The sequence below is a fragment of the Orycteropus afer genome, unplaced genomic scaffold, assembly GCF_000298275.1.
Source record: "Orycteropus afer afer isolate SDZICR_OR568_19922 unplaced genomic scaffold, OryAfe1.0 scaffold00006, whole genome shotgun sequence".
Classification (NCBI taxonomy): Eukaryota; Metazoa; Chordata; class Mammalia; order Tubulidentata; family Orycteropodidae; genus Orycteropus; species Orycteropus afer.
Window position 1 is genome coordinate 5,910,496 of NW_006921593.1, and position 16,073 is coordinate 5,926,568.

Below are 16,073 nucleotides of genomic sequence, written 5' to 3' on the forward strand. Positions count from 1 at the left end.
AGCAGAGGGAAAGAGAGCACCATGGCTTCCCAGGACACGGAAAGGGGGGATGGCCGAGTCACCTCTCCCATCACCATCCTTTGCTCCACTTCCAGCTCCTGCTTCTGCTCCCATCCAGCCAATGTTAATCGTCGGGGCACGGGGCTTGAATCTAGCACACAACACATTGAGATCAAAGTCAGTAAGCACACCAAGGGCTTGCTTAAAAGGCCTGGCTAAGAAACTGCCAGAGTGGCAAGTCGGTGAGAAACATAAAATCAAATACAAAGAGAAAAGACAGTGGTTACTCTGGGGGAAGGCGGCCATACACTAGGTTTGGGGGTGATGGTTCTGGGACGCAGGTGTGGTCTATTTCTCGACCTGGGGAGGGACGTGTTCAGACTGTGACAATCCCCTAGGATTCACGCACTTCCCCGTACTAACGTGTGCTGCAATAATAATCCAGAAAAGCCAAGCCGGTTGCCCTGCAATTCTGACTCACGGCGACCCCGTGTGTTTCAGGGGAGACTGTGTTCCATAAGGTCTGTAATGCCTGGGATCTTGCAAAAGCAGATCACCAGGCCTTTCTTCCAAGGTTCTGCGGGCAGACGCGATTCTCTAACCAAGCTCATCAACCTTTTGCACCACCCAGATATGCCTACTCCAATCATAGGTTGGTTTGTTTGGTTGGTTTATTTATTTTTTTTAAAGGCACAGATATCCTTCTGATTTCATGCTTGGCTTTCCTCTTTTTTTCTTTTTTTTTCCTGTCTTTTGCATTCTTTTTTTCTCTCCTGCCAGGGTGAATCACCCTACTTGTTAAAATTGTACTACAGCAAATGTTAGTAAATGATGTGCCTTGTGGTGGTGATTAAGTCAAATCAAACACATTTGTCATTGAAGAGATGGCCTCCAGCTGTTTATCTGGGAAATATAATTGAATACTAATGGGATAAACACTATAAGTTGCCAGTTTTATTGCCACTGAAGGTGTGGCCTAAAATGCAAGAGGGTGAAACTCTCTAAGTTTCAAATACGAATAAAATTTTTAAAACACATGATGATTATCCCCAGGAAGTTAACTCAGGTTCTTCCATCATCACGTTATCTCACCCCGGCCCAAAGAAGAGCAATGCAGGGAATGTCCCTAATTAAACCTCACTGCCATCTAGTCCCTTCTGACTCATAGTGACTCTAACAGGACAGAGCAGAACTTCCCCATAGGGTTTCCAAGACTGTAATCTTTACAGAAGCAGACTGCCTCATCTTTTTCCACAGAGTGCCTGGTGGGTTTGAACCCTCGACCTTCTAGTTAGCAGCCAAATGCTTTAACCACTGTGCCAAGAGGGCTCCTTTGTCTCTATTTACATGGTACAATTTGTATTCTATTTTAACTCCAAATTCATGTCACTCACCACTTACACATGACCTTGGCCCTGCAGCCCAAGTTGCACTTTCCTCAATTTACACATCCCAGAATTGTTTGTTGTATTGCTTGCCCTTGGGCCACACTCACTGTCTAACAGCAGTCATTACAACCTGAGCAGATGTGATGATTGGCTCCGAAAATTTTTGTGAAATGACTCGAAAAGTGGCTTTATGATGTATGTTGTCGTTAGATGCCATCAAGTCAATTTCCACTCATCGGGATCCAACACAACAGAGTAAAAGTGTCCCATAGAGTCCCCAGGGCTGTAATCTTCATAGGAGCTGATCTCCAGGGCTTTCTCCACTGAGCAGCTGGGGTGCGGGTGGTTTCAAACCACTAACCCTTTGGTTAGCAGTCAAGTGCTTAACTGTGGTAACACCGGGACTCCTGTGATGTATAAAACTATGACACTGCAAATGGAAGGAAGCCCTAGTGGCGCAAATGGTGAAGTGTTCGGCTGCTAACTGAAAGGTTGACAGTTTGAACCCTCTCAGTGACTCTGCGGAAGAAAGACCTGGCAATCTGCTCCCATAAAGACTGCAGCTGAGAAAACCCTGTGGGGAAGTTAGTTTTCACTTGTCACTTGGGTCACTATGAGTCAAAATCAAGTCGACAGCACCTGACAACAACATTGCAAATGGATGTGGAAAGTTTGAATGAAATTGTTTAACAAAAATAAAAACCAAGAGACACAGATGACATTCTATGATACTTCTCAAATATCCAAAATGCTTTCCAAACTGAACCACAGACTTGAGTTCCACTCCAAAGATGGATACATCACAGAGAGGCCATGCTGAAATGCAGCAGCCACAGACATAAACAAAAACACCAAGACGGGACTGCAACCTATTTTTATAAAGTGCTCTTAAACTATCTGATCTACCATGCTGCAAAGGTGTAATGAGTTCTGCTGTTTTTGGATGGAGCCACTGGCATAGAGAGCAATTAAGCAACATGCCCAGTGTTCCGAAGCTTGGGCCTGGGTTCCCAGGACGACTCTGTGACTGCCCAGCAAGATAACTAGAAATTACACAGGTCGAGCACTAATGAAGTAGGCTGTTCTCGTTTGTCACCGTTAAGTTGGCCTAAACTCACAGTGACCCCACGTCCAACAGAAAAGAATGTTCCCCAGCCCTGAACCGTCTTCAATCACTGTATCACAATCACGGTGTACTCAAGTCCACCGTTGCGGCTACAGCTTATTGTCAGTGCCTTCTAACCTAAGGAGCCTTGGTGGTACGGTGGTTAAACTTTCTGCTGCTAACTGAAAGGTCAGCAGTTTGAACCTAACAGCACCTGTGGCAGTCTGTTTCCATAAAGAGAACCCTATGGGACAGTTCTATCTTGTGTTATCGGGTCACTAAGAGTTGGAATGAACTTGACGGCAATAGGTTTGTATGTTTGGTTTTTGGTTTCCAGTCTAGGGACCCATCTTCCAGCATTCTGTTGGACAATCTTCTGCTGTGATCCACAGGGTTCTCATTGGATAATTTTCGGAAGATCACCAGGCCTTTCTTCCTAGACTGCCTTAGTCTGGAAGCTCTGCTGAAACCTGTGCAGCATGGGTGACCCTGCTGGGATTGGAAATACTGCTGGCATAGCTTCTAGGAGCACAGCAACACCTAAGCCTCCACGGTGAGACCAACTGACAGGTGTGCGGTGGTAATGAAGTATTGTTGCTGCTTTTAGCTGCCATCAAGTTGGTCTCCAGCTCACGGTGGCCCCGTGCATATTGGGATCAGACCACTGTGATCCACACACTTTTCACTGACTGACTTTTCAGATATAGATCACCAGCCTTTCCTCCTAGTCCATCTTAATGTGGTAACCCCACTGAAAACTTTTCAGTATCATAGCAAGGCTCCACGGACGGGTGGTGGCGGTGCATGAGGCAAACTGGCCAGAAAGCACACCCGCTGCCCCGCGTGGCAGGTGAGATTCTAGCACCAAACCACCAAGGCCCCCAAAACCAGCTGCATCGAGTTGATCCCACACATAACAGGAAGCACCGTATGCTTGCATTTGGGGGGCTGCCAGAACCATGGACTACCCGCTGGAGGTACATCTGTCCAAGACTCAGAGACCCAATAGACCAAAATGGCAGGGAGAACCAGAGTGGATGCAGTGGGGCACGTGGCAGGCAGGCCGGGCGGCGGCAGTCAGTACCCGGGGCACCTGACAATGGGCTATGGTCAGAAGTCCTATAGAAAGGCACAGCCCAGGATCAGGAAGGTCCGTCAGTGGGCGATGGGGACCCACCTCCAGAGGACAGTCATGTGCTGGGATAGACCAGTGCTGGGCACAGGAGACCTAGCAGGACTCGGGGAGTCCGTGACCCTAGCCATTCAGGGGCTCACTTTCCACTCTTTCCTTAGTTTCTCAGTGCTGCTACAACAGAAAGGCCACAGGGCAGGGGCTTAAACAACAGAAATGTATTTTCTCACAGTTCGGGATGCTGGAAGTCCAAATTCAGAGCATGAGTTCTAGGGAAAAGCTTTCTCTCCGAGTCAGCTCTCGGGGAAGGTCCTTCTCGGGCCCCATGCCTCGGCCCAGGGGTGTGGCAGGGCATCTCTCCTCCCTCTCGGCTCGGGTGTGTGTGTGTGTGTGTGTGTGGCAGGGCACCTCTCCCCCTCCCACTTGTATGCCAGCTTCTGTGCCTCAGCTGCTCTTTTTCTTTCTCACAGACCAAATGGTTTAAGACATACCTACCCTGATAAAGGCCTTGTTAACATAACAAATACATAAAACCCTCTTTCCAAATGGGATTACATCCACCAGCACAGGGGTTAGGGTTTACAACGCTTATTTGGGGGGGGCCCAATTCAATCCACAACTTTCCCATGTATCCTGGCATATGGCTAATGGTCTCCGGCTGTAGAGAAAGGTTCTCACAAGGAGCCAGCACCAGGAAGGCAGCGAGGAAGACAATGAGTCAGGCAGTCCTCTTCCTCCACCCCCACCCCCACCCCCGACATCTCATGGGGGATGCTCGTCCTTGCCCATCTGACCAACATCTTTGTCCCCGACCAACAATTTCAAGAGCCATCTATCTCCCTGAAATGGAACCAGAGAAACACGTCATCAATAGCTATTTTTTGCTCTGTCAAATCATTTTTACCTTTGCCCCGTCAACTACCTTTCCATGGGAAATTCTTTCAAAACACACACAAAGGGAGAAAATGGGTCGGCCCGCATGCTAATTGCATTGTGCGCCTTTCCCCCGGAGCGCAGCTCCAACAGAATCCTCTTCGGCATTTGTCTCACTGTCCTCCGCTCTGTGATACACAGGCGCTCTGCCCTCACTCGGCAACCACAGCAGAACCAAAGGGATTATACACTGAGCATCTGGAAATCCACTCTCATCATAGACGGGGATCTGAACCGGCTTCTTCCTCTGTGCCGGGCAGGCGAGGCAGGGGCGGGGGAAGGCTGTCTGCGCGCACCCAGCACAGCTCCACCCGAGAGGCAGCCGCAGGCACCTGGGAATCAGGAGTTCCGAGAGCAGGCGACTTGTTCGGCAAGTGGGCCCTGTGTGTGCCATGGAAGCCAGGAGAGGACTGGAAAGACTTAGGTGATGACAGGCTTTTCACACTGTGGCGGGAAACATCCAATCCTCTAATTCTGGAACACCGTGCCAGCGTACCATTTCTCCAAACACTCCAGACTCTGCATGCGACAGCCCAAGGAATACAAACAGAGTGGTGTTCCAGGCCCCGGCAGTCGGCTAGGCTCACTCACAGGACCTGCTCCCACAGGAGGTCTCCCCAGGCTCGGTTTCCAGCTCCCGCCTCTGGCTAGGGCCGAGCTCTGCGAGCTGCGCTGCGGAGGGATGGGGACCCTTGAGGCTAAGCCAAGCCACAGATGTCAAAGTCTCAATCTTTGCTGCGCACCGGAACCACTTTTTGATCACTGGCCCCACTTCAAACTCCCGGCGCCGGAATTCTCCGGAAATGCAGGAGTGAGGCGTAGTCAAAGGTACCCTGTATCAATCCGCCGTGTACCTTTGCCCCCACCCCCACGCCCCACCCCGTTTACTCCAATGGCTCCTCAACAAATACGGGTTTGCAGATTCAGTTATTCGTTATATCTCGCTCTACCATCAGTGGGTCCTTCTTTGGAGAGGTTTTCATCAAAGAAATATTCCATGGAAGGGCATCAAATTGTGAAAAAGAAAACGCAGACGGTAGAGCAACGCTGAACCCGTTAGCTCTCTTGCCAGTCATTTCCCGCCTCATCCCAACTCTGACTGACTCAAAGCCACCATGGAAAGGGCAACAGCCTTCCGAAATCTAGTGTCCAGTCCCCTGAGGTTCCACTGAACAGCATTTTCCCCGACCAGAGGGGAGCCACGATTGCTTGATCCCCTAACACAGGCGTGTGGGTCCAGGCAGATGCAAACTCTGCCCTGGGCTGTTTGGAGAGCTGATGGTGGTGCACAAGGGAATAGAGCGCAAGTCAGGGGGTCAGGGGACCCAGGCTCTGCTTCTGTGTTTGAACCTAGTGGCAACAAGGGTCAGGGTTAGTCACTGCCTCTCCAAGCCTCAGTGACCTCATCTGTGCAATAAAGTTATAGCAAAAGTAACTGGCTTTCCCAAGCCCTTAAAATAGGAACGATCCTTTTTATGTCTAGATATGCTGTCAGGGCTGTTCATTTCTAACTCACAGTGACCCACGTGACTATCAAAACTGCCCCAGCGGGTTTCCTAGGCTGTGATCTTTATTCCAGCAGCTCTCCATGTCTTTCTCTCATAAAGCCACTGTGCGGGTTCTAACACTAATCTTTCAGTTAGCAGCCAAGTGCTTAACCATTGTGCCAGTAGGACTCTTTAGACATAGATATAGGCATATATACACAGAGAGAGAGAGAGAGCACGCCAGTAACCAGCAGCTATAGAGTTAATTCCGATTCACGGGGACTCCATGTGTAGGAGAGCTGTGCTGCACAGTGTTTTCAGTGGCTGACTGTTTGGAAGAAAATTGCCAGGCCTTTCTTCTCAGGTACCTCTGGGTGCACTCCAACCTCCAACCTTTCAGTTCCTGCTGAGCAACTTAACCAACTGTACCAGCAAGGAACCTCAGATATATAGAGAGAAATAGACAGACAGACAGAGACAAAGATTGATCATTGGTTCTGCTCTGTAGCGAACCTAAGACATTTTGGTACCAAGAGTGTATCTAAAGGAACAGAATCCTTTGATGTATTGTGAAAGATGTAATGTCACTGAACAATTTGTATAGAAATTGTCAAGTGGGAATTAATTGGCCTTGTAAACTTTCACCTTAAACACAATGTTATATAAAAACAAATAAACGAAGGAGCAGAATCTGAAGGGTGAGTTATCTGAACCGGTTTGGGGCATCTCTGGGAGTGGTTCTCAAAGCTGCTTGGATCTAAAGGCCCTGTGACTCTGTTTCCATTAGTAAAGTGGGCCCTGTTTGTTGCTAGTTACTATCGAGGCAGTGCCACATCATGGTGACCCCGTGTGTGCAGAGTAGAACTGCCTCCTTGGGTTTTCAAGGCTGAGACCTCCTGGAAGCAGATCACCAGGCCTGTCTTCCAAGGCACATCTGGGTGGATTCGAACCTCCAACCTTTCAGCTAGTAGTCTAGCCCTTAACCACTTGCACCACCCAGCCAATGTAGCAACAGAGATGTGCGAAATACCACCACTGCACACTCCTAATCAAAACGTACAAGTGACAGGGCTCTGGGTGATTGTGTACTTGATACCTTGGGATATCTGTGTCAAACAAATGAGTAGAATGGCATTGGTTGGTGGCTCCTGCTTTTGCTGGTCAAAGTGGGGAAAGAAAAGGATGAACTGAGGGTCAAAGTCTCAGCTTAAGTAAAACAGAATGGATCTGAAAGTTGCTGTGTGCCCTGAAAGAAGGTCGTATCTGCTGCAGCCAAGAACTGAGATTGCTGAAAACCAGCCCCAGGCTGAATTACACCACCAGCTGAATTTCAAAACAAAGAAAGGCTGTTGGCTTTCACTTAAGTTAACCTTCACACACTCATCTTCCCTCTTGCCTGCATTCACCTTGTCACCAGCTTCATGCTCAGAGTGGAGACCTCCACAGAGTACCTGAGGAGCTTGGGGGTGAGATAGAGCCCTGCCCCTTGGCTGTTGCTATGTCCTTGCATTCACTGCAGTTTCTGAACCCATTTCCTCTCTGCACAACAGGTCTTGCATCATCTCAACCTCTGCTGCCCTCAGTCTGATCCCTCCCTTTAAATCCTAGTCCTGAACTGGGCTGGGAGGTCACCCACGCCCCTCTAGACCAGCACCCTGGCATTCAGACTTGATGTCCCATTCTGCTCCTCTGTCACCTCTTCTCCTCAGCCTACTCTGATACTTAGATTTGGACCCTGTTCTTTGAAACCAGTATCATCCAGTTCAAGACCATCAACACTCTACACTGAGACAAGAGAGAAGGCCTAGGGGTAAGATGAGTACATGACAACAAATAAGAAATGGTGCCCTTACTCCACAAGGCAATGCTCACTCTAGTGTTACTTCCTTCCTCACCCACAGTCACCACAGGACTCTGTAGGCCTAGGGGCAAGCAGCTCTGGCTTGCTATTAACTAGGATGCCTGCTGCCATATTTCCAGGCCCTGGGACCAGACTACCCAGCCTATCAGCTCCCAAGAGGGTAGAGTATTAAAAACACCTTTGGGACAGATTACCTAGGAACCCATGGTCTTTCGCTCCTCCTCACTTCACCACTTACCCCGGTGGATGGAGACTGAAGTATGGACAATATTGGGGCAATAGCAGTGCTCAGAATCAAGCCCTGCAAAGCACAATGAAGGGAGGTAGATCCACCTTGTAGATCTTCCAACAAGGACAGCTGTGTACTTGCTAACCTCCCATGCCCCTCTCCCTGTGCACGTCCCCTTCCCTCTGTGTATTTCTCTCAGAAATGCTATTCTATATAGCTAGAAAGTGCGCACGAGAGAGATGATATATATAGCAGATGACTCACTCTACTTCAAAAATGTTTTTACAAAAAAGAAAGGGAGGAGGAAAGAGGAAGGGAGGGAAGGAGAGAGGGAGGAAGGGGAAAGGGAGAAAGGAAATGAGAAAACACTCCCTTCTTTGACTTTGACATATTTTCATTATCCCACCATCCAGTAAAGTCCCTGAGAAGCTTGCAACCTGCAATGGATGGCCAGGAAGAAAGAAAGGGGAAAGACTAGGAAAGGTCCAGCTGTGTTTGCCATGGAATCTCTAACCAGGGGAAACTTTGGTTGGGAAGAAAGAAAGATGAAGGTGAAGGTGAGTGTGTAGTTGTGAGCGCTCTGGAGAGATTTCATTCTGAATAGGAAGCAGGTGGAAGTGAAGAGGGTCAGGCAGGATGGGGCTGGGAAATCCAATGGCCAGTGGCCAAATTTCAGTGCAGAGTTGATCTTTTCCATTCTAAGTATTGGGCAATTTCTGGCCCCAGGCCAGCCAGATATTAACTCTTTCCCTCTTCTTCTTTCCCAACAGTTGTCTACCACCACCCCTCCGACAGTGTGTCAGATTGTGGTGGCTTGCATGTTGCTGTGATGCTGGATTTGAATTGTGCTGGTGAAGAATACTGACTATAGGGTGCAATACCAGAAGAATGAATGGATCAGTCTCAGCAGAAATATAACCTCTTTCAGGGAAGTATCACTTCTGTGATTCCCAGGCTTGGTTTTCTTTAACTTTAATTTAAAATAACTATAAATTTTGGCTGCATATGTCCAAGAGTATTCCTTCAGATCAAGCAGGTGAAAACAAGTAGCTACACGAAAGATTCATCTATGAATACAAGAATTAGTTGAGTGCCCACCATATGCTAAGAAAATAAAAGAATGGAGACCAGTTCTTGAGATGATAATGAATAGCATATTATTTACTTTTTCATGGATGACCAAGAATTCCCAGACCAACAGTTGTTCCAGGCTCATGTTCCAGTCCTGAAAGTGGCAGTAAGGAACACGTGAGGAAGGAAAGGGCAGCTACAAACACTACCTGCAACTGTCTTAGAAGTACAGCCAGAATGCTGCTTAGAAGTAAGGATGGCAAGACTTCATCTCACGTACTTTGGACATGTTATCAGAAGGGACCAGTCCCTGGAGAAAGACATCATGCTTCATAAAGTGGAGGGTCAGCAAAAAACAAGAAGGCCCACAATGAGATGGACAGACACAGAGGCTACGACAATAGGCTCAAATGTAGCAACAATTGTGAGGATGGCTCAGGACCAGGCAGAGTTTCATTCTGTTGTACATGGGTCACTGTGAGTCAGAACTGACTCAATAGCACCTAACAACAACAACACCTTGAACGTTCTAAGTTCCCTTGAGTCACCTGCTGCCATGAGGCTGCTGTACTTAGCATGGTGCCCAACACATAATAGGTGCTTATGAAGACATTAAGCATGACAGGCAGTGGAGGTCAGGGATGAAGAGGCCACTGTGTGGGTTTCAAGGCAGTCCCATACTCATTCTTGATTACACTTGCCCAATGTAGACAGCAAGAACTAACATTTATTAAACAATGATTCCAAACCAGGCTCTGTGCAGTATGCTTTAAAAACACTATGTCCTAACCTCTCACCATCACCCTGTGAAGCTGGTCACTTTACAGATGACTGAATGGGCACAGGTGATGAAGGACTCACCTTTGATCACTGACACTGAACCGTGCCTCTTGGAAGCAACACTGATGTTTCCACATGGCTTTGGAGAGAGACTGAGTGTACTGGCGAATCATGCAGCCCAACTCAGAGAGACAGAAACCTTGAGGTGTCACCTATGTCTGCTCTTGGGACATCCCTGAAGACATACACTGAAGAGGATTCAAGGGTGATTTCTTAACCAACCAATGACACAGTGAAGTCTGCTTTGTTCCAACAACCCACCCATCAGGGATCCAAATGATTCCCAATGATTCCCTCATCAGCCAGCTCTGCTTGGTTCATTTTTATTATCATGACTTAGCTTCTTCAAGGAGCTCTGGTGGTGCAGTGGTTAGGGCATTTTGTTGCTAAGAGGTCGATAGTTCAAACTTACCAGCTGCTCTGCAGAAAAAAGATGAGGTAGTCTGCTTCCGTAAAGATTTACAGCCTTGGAAACCCAATGGGGGTCATTGTGAGTTGGAATCAATTCAGTGATAGTGAGTTTGGTCTTTCAGTTGGCTTCTTCAGTATGTAGGAAGAACTTAGTTCCTACCCTAGAGGACACAATACTAGAGATATCATAGTACCAAAGGCCTTCCTTATTTAGTTCATTTGTTTAAGCCCAATGAGGGGTCACTATGAGTCAGGGTCAACTTGATGGCACATAACAACAACAACAATAAACTTTTATTAAGAATCCACCATGTACCAGAACAGTGCTTGCTGCTGTTAGCTATTATCGACTCAGACCTCATCACATCAGGACTCCATGCACAAGAGAGCAGAACACTGCCTGGTCCTGCACCATCCCTGGGACTGGCTGCAGAGAGGACCACTGAGATCCCTATGGTCCCTAGTGGCTGATTTTAGGAAGCAGATCTCCAGGGCTTTCTTCACAATCTATCTTAGGCTGGAAACCCTACTCAAACCTCTTCAGTACCATAGCAACACACAAGCCTCCACTGACAGACAGGTGTTGGCTTGCCCATGAAGTAGACTAGCCAGGAATTGAACCCAAGTCTTCCGCATGGAAGGTGAGAATTCTACCACTGAACCACCATGGCCCCTGCTGAACAGTGCTAGGCACCGGATACAGTGGGGAACAAGACATCTCTGCCCTCGCAGCTCCCAACTAGCAGCCATCCCATTTCAATAAAGACACTGGCATCTTAGGAAGTGCCCAAGGGAAAGTAAATGGGAACGAGGTCAAGAAAGCATGACAAGATTAGAAAGAACACTGGTAATTTTTGAAGCTGGGTGATGGATACATGGAGGTTCATTATACTGTTCTCTCTATTTTAAGTATGTCTGAAAACTCCACTGACTCATCTGAAGAAGTGCCAGGCTGGAAATGGAGAATGTTGTGTGTTGCCAAAAGACTAATGAGTACCCCTTAAAATTGTCAAGCACTTTTAAAACCCATGTGGCTACAATCAATCCTCCCAGCAGTGAGGTGAAGTAGGCAGGTGAGGTAACAAACCAAAAAAAAAAAAAAACAAACCCAGTGCCATAGAGTTGTATCTGACTCATAGCGACCCCTCCTTGAGTTTTCAAGGCAGTATCACTACAGAAGTAGATTGCCCAACCTTCCTTCTGGGGAGTGGCTGGTGGGTTTGAACTGCCAGCCATCTGGTTAACAGTCAAATGCCTTAGGCACTATGCTACCAGAACTCCCCTAGGTGAGATAATAGTTATGTGCATTTTATGAACCACAAAGAGAAGAGAGTCGCAGAAGCTCAGAGTTGAGAGGGACAGAGAAGCCTGTCTCCAATCCCCCATCCTAATGTTGACATTGATTACAACCCTGTCACCACAACACATTAGGTCCAAAGTTATAGGAAGGTAGATTTGGACTTAGTATAAGGAAGAACTTTATAAAATCTTAAAATGAAATAAGCATTTTTGAAAAGGACTGAGTCCCTGGCCCTGGAAGTATCCAGCAGAAGGAGGAAGCTCCTTCATTAGTAATTCCTTGAAGAGATTTCTGCTGTAGGTGGGATGTATTGGAAAGCATCAAGGAAGCCCCCAACTATTATTTTCTGTGGTGCTAGAGATTTCAGACCCCCATTCCATCTGGGGGTTTATTGTACTGTGGGGCAAGGCATGTTGCTGTGATGCTGGGAGCTCTGCTGTCCGTATTTCAAACAGCAGCAGGGTCACCCATGGTGGACAGCTTTCAGAGGAGCTTCCAGACTCAGAGAGACCAGGAAGAAAGACCTGATGATCTACTTCTGAAAATTAGCCAAAAGAAACCTTGTGGCTCACAGCAGAATACTGTCCGACGTGGTGGTTAACTTGCGTGTCAGCTTGGCTGGGCCTGGGTGAGTGGCTGGGCAGCTGGATGTAGCATTCCCCATGATGGGATTCCATGGTGGAATCTGCTGGGAGCAGCTGAGTAGCTGCCCTCGGGACGTGGTCTGCTTCCTGTATATAAGGAGAAGCCTTGGGGAATGGTCTCTAGCTTATGGCACACTTGAACCCTGCATGTAGCCGTTTCATTGTTCAGCAGCCTGCAATGCTCTGATGAGCTTGGGACTTTCAATGGACTTGAATGAATGGCCTGCCATGTGGTTTGGTAACATTGGGACTGTGCCATTTTATTTGTCGACCTTGGGCTTATTAGCCTCAGCAGCCAGTAGCTGCCTGAGTGAAGAGATGCCTCTAGCTTCAGTGGGCCAGGAGCAAGAGGCAGAGCTGAAGCCCAAGGTTGAAGGGCTTTCACATGGCCCCTAGAGCCTGGCACTTTGAACTCGAACTTCTAGCCTCCTAAACTGTAAGAGAATAAACTCCTGTTTGTTCAAGCCTTTTGTAGTATCTTCTTGTCAGAGCACTAGGTAACCAGAACATCTGATGTAATACTGGAAGATGAGCCCCTAGTCTGGAAAGCACTCAAAATGCACAGTGGCCACAACAGTGGACTGGAGTATGCCCATGATCACTAGGATGGCAAGGGACCAGGCAATGGTCTGTTGTATGTGGGGCCACCATGAGTCGTAGTCAACTTGACAGCAACTAATAGCAACCAGCTCCACGATTTCAGAAGACTTCTTTGTATTTCCTTCATGGTTTCTTCCTGGGGGTTCTGGGAGGAGAGGGATCATCCAGATAGGACTTAGGTCCCCATAGGTTTTCTTATGGGGAAGAAGTAAGGATACAAAAGGTGAAAACCACTTCCCTGTAAGGAGCGCAGACACTGCCGCCACTTGCTGAGCACTTACGTGCATCATCTCACCGGATCTTCACAGAAACCTAGTAGCTAAGCCACACTCACTGCCATGGACTCAATTCCAGCTCACAGCAACCCCCATTGGCCTTCCAAGGCTGCAAATCTTTATGGGAGTAGATTGCCCTATCTTCCTTAGGCAGAGTGGCTGGTAGGTTTAGACCACTGACCTTCTGGTTAGCAGCCAAATGCCCTATCCATGATGCCATCAAAGCTCCTTAAACCTAGTAGTTAGGTTCATGATTACACCAAAACCGGGGCATGGAGGAATTAAGTAATTTACCCAGGTGACAATGCCTTCTTGGCGCAAATCTCAATAACAACCCTCAGTTGACAGAGAAAGACAGCACTACTCCTGGGACAGTTAGCACTGGGGGTTCCTTGTTTAGAACTCTCTAGCACTCTGGGAACTGGCCCCAGATGGACAAGCGGTGCTTAGGGAACGGAAAGGAAAAACAAAGGCACCTGCAGAGCCAATTAGTGAGCTGGATTCAACTCCCAAACCTAACCTGTGGTTCCTTTCACTAACATTGTGGGCTTTGATCACAGTTACTAACTAGTGAGCAGGACTGCCTGACCTGGGTTCCCAGCAGGGACACATCAACCTTGTGTGGTAATGCAACCATGGCCGAGAACCTAAAACAGCCTGTAGTGGCAGTATAATTTCCTGCCTATCAAGGTGAGGGTCTGGCTTTGTTTTTACCGCCTGCATGGGTGACCTTTCCAACTGCAGCCAGCACTCTCTGGTGGTGACAGCACCTGGAAGGCAGACAAAGCAAGAGATAACAGTGAAACTGCGAGAGTCAGGACTCAACAGGACTGCTTGGTTTTTCCTTGTCTTGCGAGTTTTCTGCCTTTGACAGGCGCAGTCTTACCACTGTTCCATTACTCCTTTCAGTGGAAAATTTGTGCATTTCTCCACACTGACAGATTTCTACCTTACACAGGTTCCAGCTTCTGCAGGTTTGACCATACTCAATTCCCAACAAAAACTCTGGCTTGTTCAATTTAAGGAGCCACGCCTCCACCCTCGGGAGATGAGTGTCACCCACTATAGTTCTCTCTGAAAGGGAGGTGGAGAGGGGAGGTTGAGAAGGTGTAATTATGGGAGAAACCTGGAGCATCTGGGATTGTGATACGGGGTGAGGCTTTTTCTGCCGAGGACCCTGCTGGGAGGTCCCTCCCCGTTCTCAAAGCGGCTGTCAGGGAGCCCCTGCTATGAAAAGCCACTTGGCAAGTCTGCACGGGAACTTAATCACAGGTGGTAGTCCTGGAGGGGAAGAGGCTCAAGGAGGAGAAGGGAAAGAAAGAAAACACAAGGCTGAACCAACTGAAAACACATAAATGAGGTGTAAAAATTCGATTAGGGAAGAGGGGAGGGAACGAAGACACAAAGGGAACACCAACCAAGGGCTTCTTTCCTCCTTGTGTGGGTAGGTCAGAGTCTTTTGGATTTTCAATCCTTATGTGGCTGAGGAAGGTTCTAGAAAGGTAGGAAAGACCCATGGGATAATGTGTCTTGTTGGCATGGCCACTTCTCCCTGGTCCACCTGCTGCTCATTTCAATGAAGAAAAGGGTCAATAATGAGATAACTATTGGCAGGGTACATGGCCTGCTCTGGGGCAGGTACACGCAAGGCATGAATGACTGGCTCTCTTAGCTCCCCAGCACTGCCACAACAGAAATGCCCCAAGTCGGGGGCTTTACAGAACAGAAATGTATTTTCTTAGTGCAGGAGCTTAGCCGTTTGCATTCAGAGCCCTGGCTCTAGGAGGGGGCTTTGTGTGTCAGCCGTGGGGGAAGGTCCCTGTCTCTGACAGCTGCTGTAGCCCCAGCGTTCCTTGGTTTCCTGGCGATCCGCACAATATCTGCCCTCCCCAGTTTGTGCCTGTGTGTGTCTCTTCTGCTCTTTTCATAACTCAGAAGTGATTAGGTTTGGGGCACACGCTGCCCTGACACAGTCTCATTCACAGTACAAAGAAACACCTATTTCTAAATAGGATTACATCCACCCATTGCCGTCTAGTCGGTTGAGTCACGGCAACCTCATGCATGTCAGAGCACAACCATCTTCACAGGGTTGCTCAGTGGCTATAATCCTACTGAAATAGATCACCAGGCCTTTCTTCCATGGCTCCACTGGGGAGAATCCAACCCCCAACCTCTTGGTTAGCAGCCAAGCACAAACTGTTTGTGCCACCCAGGGACCTTTCCTTGGGTATTTCGGAGGGACACAATTTGATCTGTAACACCACCCAAGCCCCTCGTGGAAGTTAAGGTTGCGCGCCAACTTGCCTGGGCTGTGCTTTGGAGGGCTGGGCAGCTCGATGCAGTTATTCAATGATGAGGCTGCTGATCACCTCCAGGGGGCAGTCTTCTAAGAACAGCTGAGCAGCTGCCCTCAGGGTGTGGTCTGCTTCCAGTGTCTAGGGAGCAGCTTTGAGAAAGAGCTTGAGGTTTTGGCACACCTGGATCCTGCATTTGGCCGACTCTTCATCTCAGTGGCCTGCCATGGTACCTGCCAATCTAGGGAGTATTCCTGGACTCGAATTAGTGGCCTGCCATGTTGTCTGTTAATCTTGGCACTGTGCCATTTTACCTGTTGACCCTGGGTTGGTCAGCCTTAGCAGTGAGTAGCTGTGTAAGTCAGAAAGAAGCCTGCAGTCCAGTGGGCCTGGAACAAGAGGCAGAGCTGAAGCCTAAGGTAGAGCGGCTTCACCCAGGCCCTACAGCAGGCACTTTAAACTTGGACTTCTTGCCTCCTAAACTCAATTGCTGTTTGTTA